This window comes from Colias croceus, chromosome 17, assembly GCF_905220415.1.
Source record: "Colias croceus chromosome 17, ilColCroc2.1".
Classification (NCBI taxonomy): Eukaryota; Metazoa; Arthropoda; class Insecta; order Lepidoptera; family Pieridae; genus Colias; species Colias croceus.
Window position 1 is genome coordinate 3,660,013 of NC_059553.1, and position 9,547 is coordinate 3,669,559.

At 31.0% G+C, this 9,547-nt stretch overlaps 1 long non-coding RNA gene across 2 annotated transcripts; it reads left to right on the forward strand.

Moving 5' to 3' along the window:
- The first annotated feature begins 324 nt into the window (after positions 1-324).
- On the forward strand, positions 325-1,836 carry LOC123699019. Of its 2 annotated transcripts, XR_006752483.1 has the most exons (3): positions 325-387; positions 863-1,260; positions 1,564-1,836. It is a non-coding gene; the product is annotated as an uncharacterized LOC123699019 (long non-coding RNA). The 2 variants fall into 2 exon arrangements; XR_006752482.1 differs by lacking the exon at positions 1,564-1,836 and having other exon boundaries at positions 863-1,281.
- Positions 1,837-9,547: the final 7,711 nt, after the last annotated feature.

A 9,547-nucleotide genomic window follows, 5' to 3' on the forward strand; every position in this document is an offset into this window, starting at 1 on the left:
CCTATAATGAAAGAGGTTCTTACATCGTAATTCGTAGCAATTACTTTTATAAAAGGCACTTACATTATTTTTTTTAGTACCTATATGCATAATTTGTCAAAGCAATGTCCTTTAAATTGCAACCCTATCACATATTTTCAACTACCTACTTATGAAGGTACATATTATGTAGGTATTTCTTATATTTGTGTAAAATAAAGGAATTTGTATTGTATGTAGAAACATATTTAAAAAAATCTAGTCGTCATATAGACTTATCTATCGTCTGAATCAAGTGTGAAATTAACTGACCACAGTGAATTAGATCCTAATTGATTAAACAGCGTTTGATCAATTTACATTGCAATCGGTCTCGATTCTCAGGTGTGCGTGATGAATGTCCCTCTGGTATGTATCATTGTTTGTACGGTTTTAAGTTTTACTGGAACTTACAAAAATGTTTGGATTTTACAAAAATTTGAAAAATTTGCTAGTGTACATAGTTTTTATTTACTCCGATTAATATTTAAATTATCTAATAAACTTTTATGTTTAAAGTAAATTAGGTAACTAATATGTATACAGATTTTATGGTCCATACAGAAATATACCCTCTTCATTGTAGCGTTAGGTGATATAAGTTTATGTATAACTAAGTAGCTAAGATTCTCTTACATGCGCTGACTCTAATTAAAATGACTAAATTAATGTTTCATAATTTATTAATTAACGTACGTTATTTTGCTCTATAATAATTACTCATAAGGCTTCTATAATACAGTATATAATTAATATTAAAATGAGGGGAAAAAACTAGAAGCAACCGATAAAAAAACGATGCGTTTGGTTATTTATATGTAAATTAATGTTATTTTTCTTTCAGTTACACCGAATTATTATCGTCGTATATTTGTCTTCCTTCACTTCCTGCTCCACAGTAAGGGATTTCAACATGCCAAAAGAAGTTTACATTACCAACTGGGGAGATTACCATTTACCTAAGCCCGTCCCTACCGATAAAATGAAACAAATATTGAAAATTATTTCACAATTCAAAACTCTACAGTATTGCCCATTTCCAGATAAAGAAAGGTGTCAAACTGAACCCGTAAAAAGTACAATTGCAAAAATAATTGATGATGTCTTAAATAAAAAAGAATTTAAAAGTAGAACCAAGACTGAAACAAATATTAGAAATAAAGTGCTCAAAAATAATGACTATAATGATGAAGAACTTCATGTGGAAATTTTGGATCCTTAAAGTAGTGTAATATACTAATAGTAGGTACCTATGATATCCTATATAATCTTTTCATTAGTCATATTGTTCTAGTTTAAGTTCATCCAATAAACTTTGGTGAATTTATAAAAACCTGCTCAACATCACTTTGAAGAATTTCCATATTCCTATTATTATAGAATACATTATCTGTTTACAACAACACAGAATGAAGAGTATTACCAATACTCTTCTAAAAGTCATATAGTAACAGAGCACAGGTAATTGAATAGTGAATATTAAATTCTAACCGTGATTTTCATAAACATTTTATAGAATCTTCCTCAACACATTCCACTTTCCAGGTATTCCGATTTTATACCATTTATCGAGGGCCGACGACTTTATTAAATTCTATCGCTATCACCCAGCATTTAGCGTATAAGAAGGGTCCAAGGTTGTGACAAAAATGTTCACGTGAAAATAGACCTTTATTTCAATCAGTTCAATCATCGACTCTACTAGTAATACTTATTGATTAAATTGCGATAAGTTCCAGTTGCTACGAACTTGAACTACGTTATGACTTTTTCATTTTATTTTTTTTATTTGCTAAAAATATATCTGCATAAAATATTATCCATGAAATGAATATCCATTTAAATAAAAAAAATCGTAGCTTATTATTATTAAGATATTAATTCTTAGTTATAGAGAGACTAATCATCTCTCACGTTGTGCTTAATTTATATAAGCTTCTTGCTATTAATCTTAACCAGATAATATTTTCCGTCAAAGACTCTTTGATGTCGTAATATATACGAGTAGTGAACATTGCTTTGATCGCTAATCCGACAAAACAGTAATAAGAAGCCACTACGTTATTCCATTACTTACCAGAAATGCGTTTAATGTGCAACTGTGTAGCGAAGTTATTGCCCATTTGGGACACATAGCTGTCTTTCTTACTGGAGAGTTGAATGCTGAACCCGTCAGATTCTAAAGACGCTCTGGGTGCTCTAGCGGCCTGCACAGCTTTGTTCTGGCAGACTGGGGTAGGAGCGACCTTAGCAAGCGCGGCTTCTTGCGAGCCTGTGCTGTCACGGCGACGGCTTTTATGGTCCAAAAGCATGCTTGGTGTACATCCCATTTTGTTACATTGGCACTACACTTTGGCACTAGCACTTTCACACTTTGATCGCATTGTTCTTGCCTGTAACAAAGAGAAATACGCTTAATACAATTTTGTCTTTAAATTGCTTTGCATTATACATTTATTGATTGTATTCATGACATTGATAGGAACTTCAGATTATTTTCTAATTTAAGTAAACGTATTTAAAAATGTAGTGTGTTGTGATGCAGCTTATTTAGGTAAAGTGAGTACAGTATAATTTTTTATACCTAACACCAAACAAACATTAAAAACTTCCTAAATAGAAATAGTAGTAAGGATAACCATGGATATTGTTGATAAAAAATAGCGTTCTAATATCACTATTCACTATACATAGAGTCAATTCCCCTTTGTGTTTGATAACCAAATAAATAACCATTAATTTGGAACCTACATTATAAATTAACTACTTTATATCGGATGTTTGTCTTAAATCCAGTTAACTGATCCAAATCAATCAGGTCTTATTGAAAGTTACACAATGTGGGAAACTAATAATGAAACAGTAATTTGGGCTCTTTTTAACAATAATCAACTCAATAATGCTTGTTAATTGTGTTTCTAAAGGTATAGACAAAACTGAAATAAATCTATTTATTTTGGGATTGAAGGGAGGAATAACACCATACGTCTGTTGGTCACTATTAAGTTTCTATTAATTCTTTTCTCTAATTATTTTTTATTTTTAAATGAGCAGTTTTGGACAATATGGCAATTTTCAAGAATATAAATTTAAATGTAAACTTGATTTAACAATAGTTATTTATGCATCAATATATGTATGAAATGGTTCGTTTATATAAAACGTGTACCATATAATTTATTATGAAAATACCAGGAAAAATATTCAACATAGCATTCCGGTAAAAGGTCTGTCAATCTTATCCTGTGTTGTAATTTCCTTAAAAATTTGCGATGCTTGTCAAGCTTTCGTACACATCTTCAAAGTAAAAATAAATTCTAATGATATGGATTATGAAAATATTAATAATGCGTCATTGTTTCAAATATAATAAAATACTATTTTTGAAATCTCAAACGAAAATAAGTACACATGACAACATTACTTTAAATGTTCCATTTATTTTAAATATATTAATGTCCCTATATTAGTAACTAGCTTTCCGCCTGCGGCTTCGCCCGCGTTTTCAAAGAAAAACCCGTTCGCGTAGGATTTCCGGGATAAAACCTATCCTATGTCCTTTCTCGAGTAGGTATCAAAATATCTCTATACCAAATTTCATGCAAATTGGTTCAGTAGTTAAGGCGTGATTGAGTAACAGACAGACAGAGAGAGTTACTTTCGCATTTATAATATTAGTATGGATACTTAATTCAGAAATCAATCGCCGCGTTGTTAAATCCAAAAGTTACATAAAAAGTTTTGAAATTATTAGTTTCCTTCAGTCCTTCTATTCTGCAACCTTTGTTCGACTCTTTTGTCCATCTTATAGTAAATTTAGTTTGTGAATAATCCGTTTTTAATGTGAATTCCTAATATAAATCGTATTATATGAAGCTATCAATCTGACTCCTATATTTGTGATTATAGCCTTTGATTTACCAATTTTATAAAGTTAAATGAGCATAAACAAAACTTTATGATATTTCGACACACAAATGTGTCTGTATTATTAGTACAAATTGAATGGAACAACTAAAAATACACCTACACTACACTAAAATATCATTGTTCATTCGCTTATTACCTAGTGATGCTATAAATTAAGTTTATAAATATATATAATATGTATGTATGTAAAACAATTGTTACCCTTGGTTCATATAGCACATCTTATTCAGAACTTTTGATAAAATTACCGATTATTCGTAAAAGGAGTGCTATTTTAGTTACTACTCGATCCGAAAGGTTCAAAAACTGTTTTTACTAGAGAAATTGTACTTTTCATCGAGATTTTTACTGGAAATTTCCATAGATGAGAGCGAATGTATTTCCAATTATTCTCCAGAATTTTCTGAAAAATTAGTAAGTACGAAAAGGTCACTATAATTTTACAAAGCATATTGCCTAGCGATCCTTTGGTAAATTCGGATAAAACTCGAACGTGAGAACAATTGAAAGCATTTGAATTGAAAACACGTCTAAAAACCAATTCACTCAGACTGGAAAACGTTGATATAGATCAAACCAAGAAGCTTATATCTAATACACTGGAGATTTCGGTATGAACATTTGACGTGTAACAAGAAAATTGTTGTGTTTTATCACTTTCACACCTAACTTGGTATTGCCACTGTTAATACGAAGTTTTCCCAAGGCTACTATGTATGCCGTAATATTCTGTGCAAAAGGTTAGTTTTTGTACATGAGTTTGTTGATAAATTGCCAACAACGTCATTCAGAAGCATTGTTGGATGAGACAATTATTATTTATGCTAAATAAAATAAGTATCTGGACCAATTATTAAAAAGCGATACTCCCTGATTATGGGTAGTTACCATAATAAAATTGTAGCAACTCTCACTTTGACAATATGGCATAAGTGTCAAAAAAATTGCGTCGCTTCGAATATTTAAGTTAATATTGTTGCGTATTTAATAAATATTTTCCGAATATAAATAATGTATTGCATTGTGAAAAATTGCAGAAGTGTTTGGGCACCAAATTCTGGCATAGAATTTCACAGGCAAGTGTATATTTACGTTATTTACAATATTCCTCAATACTCCTGCATTTACCTGTTTAGAATCATTTCAATGGCAAAAATTGTAAAATTTTGCATCATTTTAGAAAGCAGTCATGTTAAATTTGTTATTTTCCTAATACTTTATCATTTTTCAACAAGTTTTCAATAAACAAAATTAACAAGTAAGGTAACCATGATGACGAGTTTTTATGGATAGTTAAGAGAATATAATATTGTAATAACAATATTATGATGAAATTTAGAACACCATTTTCAAGATTTTTACTAGTAATGAAACAACACTCGACATCGGTATTGCACTCACATGTAGTTATAAGATTGTTCGTTTTTACATTGAAATTTATACTTTTTTAACTTACCTCATATTTTTTGTTTTAGGTATTTCAGCTTTCCTAAAAGTAAAATAAAAAGAAATATATGTGCCCATTAAGGGTAAAATTACTGAGGATTACGACCCAGAAAAAAATACCTTTTGAAAAATAAACTTTGTAAAGTTAGCTGAAATTTGTGCAAGGCGTTTATTATAAACAGTTTTTCTTTGATGATTTTGGCTTGAAATTGACCCTTCGAAGCAACGCGTTTAAAAAGAAGATCTGAGTAGCTTACAATTTGGTAAACAGCATCTGATGCAAAACACAACTTTCCTCTATTTACAAAGGATGTTAATGCTATATATCGGTTCATATCCAGGCTTTGTAGCCAAGAGTTATTTAAAACTATCATTCTATACCAATTAAAATTGTATGTACCTATAAAGTATGGCCAGTAATATTATAATATAATTAATACTGTTAAAAATATATGTCGTTATTATTTATAGACCATGATTTTTAGTTTTTTCTATTTCGAAAAATCCTGAATATACAAACCAGTGTGGTCACCCACAGAAAGAGACAAAAAACAACACTGACGTCATTCAAGGTTATATTTTCTTGTGACAAGTCAATGGTCATAGTGCAATCTCCAGTGTATTAGATATAAGCTTCTTGGATCAAACACATTACCTGAATAATGTGTGATGGACTTGTCAAGTCAAATGAAATTGACTTTGAGTAGGGACAGCATTGAATATTTGTGACTTTTGGAATGACGTTGCCCCTAGCAACGGTAATGGTGGTACCTAGTAAGAAGGTACCTAGCAACGGGAGTACTTGAATTCCTCACATATTCCACACAAACACAACACGTATACGTTTTATTATATTTGTTACGCGGATTTAGGGAAATAACATTGACAATGTTTATTTTGCAAAATGTCTTACGGATTGAGAACGTCGGTCGTTTTTGGGCGGAAAATTTCCTCGTACAATTCCAAGCTAAAAATATAATTTCAATTTGTTCTTATGTCATGTTTAAGAATAATATTTTTTGGATATTTAAACATTGAGATATACATATGGAGACGACACCGCCTACATCACTTATGTTCCGCTCAACATACGCCATATGGCGTAACTGCACACTCATTTTTTGTTTTTTTTAAAGTGAAACGCATCAAATATGCCTTCGTGTGTGTTACGATATTGCACAAATAATACAAATAATACGTAAAAGTGCAAAGGAATAACTTTCATCGGTAAGTACCTAACTAGATAATAATTTTTAAAACTTAGTTAGAGCAAAAAAATGGCGCACAGATTTTGTTCGTGGTGTCTCCTCCATACGTAGTAATATTATCTCAATGTATTTAAATAACATTTCTTACGTTATATTTTCAGTTATATACCTAATAATTTTTAATCAAAATTATATTCTATAGTTAACATTAAGTCCAGAATCACAATTTTTTCATATTATTTCTCACTTTTATTGCTCGACAATATAAATAAAACTAAGACTTCTTAATTTAAAATTGCATTTAGCTGGGTTCAGCAGTTGAACTTTAATACACTTGGCTAACTCTTTAATAACTTGAAGATTCCAAACTCTGCATATTTATATTGAAGTTATAAAATAAAACCCTCACAGTAATAGCGGACGTCTAGACGTACTTCTAAATTGGTGTAATTTTGAATAGATATTATCAAATTGAGTATGAATTTGATGCAAATAAAATTATGCTTAAGAATTTTCTTTATTTGTTGGAAATTTAACAAGATATTCCTAGAAATTCGCTCGGGTGGGTTTCGGTTAATTGAGCAAGATGAAATATACTTTTATCCTCATAATACTTTCCTCTTTCCTAATGTATTTTAAAGTGTGACAAAAATTGAAACAAACTTCCTCTGAAATCCTTTTTCTGAATATTAAAAGTAAAAGTAAATCGACAGTGAACAGTGCGATTCAACTAAACCATAGGCCAATATTAAGTGCTTTGCTCCTAATTGCACACACGTTCCAGTACAAACGCTGATCTACTGCTGAACATATAGTTACCTAGCAGTACAGGAGTGGCGCGACATGTTTACTATCTCGATTGATAGGCAATATTCCCCATTGCGTTTGATTTACTGCTCCACATCAAACAGCGTTCTTAAGTGACCTAATGTAAGAGCCGTTACTTCGAGCATAAAGGAAATTAATGGCTCGGTTTATGTCTTAGAATCTGCTTTCTGTTATAACCACGATTATTATTATATTATATGGCACAAGTGCCTGATAAAATACTTTGTATCACCTCGTAATATCATGGATAATGCGAGAGCAAAATGAAGGAATATTCCTACGATTATACGACTTGTTTTTATATATTTTTTTTAATATTATCATATTGTAGTAATATAATATAATCATAATTATATTTGTACACCAAAATATAATTTCAAACAATGTACTATAAATTCGCTTTTAAAACTGCACCCACTCGGCAAACTCTAATGGGTTTCAATCATTTCATAAATTTCCAAGCGCAGAGCATCTGTGGCTTACAGCATGCTTAAACCCTTTATATTCGAGCTTTTTGATCGAGAACTATTCTATATTGTTGCTTTGAAAATCTTTTCCATATAAAACGTAGAGGCTTAGTGTTATATTATATTAATTATCGAGGTAATTTTCTCTTTAACGTACGCCTTATTCCTCTTACTACGTATTATACCTATGTAAGACGATGTCTGTGTTAAAGTCTACCTCTTGTTCCGGTAAGAAATCCGTAATCCATGCACTAATGTAAGATTTATATAAAAGCTTCCTGATCGAAGTACATAATTGAATTTACTAATATTTCATATTTTCTTGTGTAAAGTGTCGATAGCGTTACCTACTATGTACATATTGATTATTAAGTATTCTGCGGTGTCGATAAAATCGCTGAAATTTTAATACGTACATCGAAGCTGATATATTATACCTGTTACAAATAAAATTAGGGGAACTTTTCTTCGAAGAAAACATTTCACGATTAACATTGCTACATAATTTGTTGGCAAACAATATCATTTTATCCACGTGTAATGAATTAAAAGGTCGATCTTGTTTTTGTGACATCTGTGTATGAAAAGGTTTGCTTTTATAATATTAATATTGGTTGTAGGTCCCTATTCTTTACACACCAGTCTCAAGAAGATGTCATTAAAAAAATTTGTGATTCTCCTCAGCATTTGTCTTATCAATTACTAACTAGCTGCGCTCCGCGGTTTCACCCGCGTGGCTCCGCTCTTATAGTCTTAGCGTGATGATAATATATAACCTATAGCCTTCCTCAATGAATGGGCTATCTAGGACCGAAAGAATTTTTGAAACCAGTTCCTGAGATCAGCGCGTTCAAACAAACAAACTTTTCAGCTTTATAATATTAGTATAGATTTATGGTATGTGACCTCGTAGTTCATCATGCAATGCTTCGACAGATAGAAATCAACACTTCTAAATTATGTATTATTTCTGACAATGAGCCAAGAAAGTCTTTATTATGAACATTAGATTGAAATAATTAGAAGTTAAAGCATGTTTCTGCACGAAGTAGTTACCTATACAGTTTTATTTCAAAGCATGAAGCAAGATCGTTCAAAGCTACTGAAAATTATATTTGTAATGTTTTACCAAACTTCTCGACGAAAGAAACATTATTTTAAATCGTTATATTCGAAAAATTATTTACTGAACATACTTTAGTATCGTAAATCTATAATATAAAAATGAATCGCAAAATGTGTTGGTAAGCGCATAACTCGAGAACAACTGAACCGATTTCGTTAATTCTTTTTTTATTACATTTCTTGAAGTACGAGGATGGTTTTTATGGAGAGAAAACGTAAAAATGTACCACGGGCGAAGCCGGGGCGGACCGCTTGTTAACTAATAAAATAAAATAAGTTTTGATAGCACAAAATAATGAATCTAAATTCTGACAAAGCTTGCAAGCAATCTTCAATGTGGACATTTAACCTCGATTATCAGTTGTAAAAAAAGAATAGACAAATGGCCCTAATACAGATCAATCGCTTAAATAAACTTTGTACATTTACTAACATTGTGGCACCTTAAGAATTCAATCAAGTGGTCTGCGTCGAGTGGTTTTCAAACGTGCTGCGAAAGCAATTAGATGTCTATAAAAATAGTTT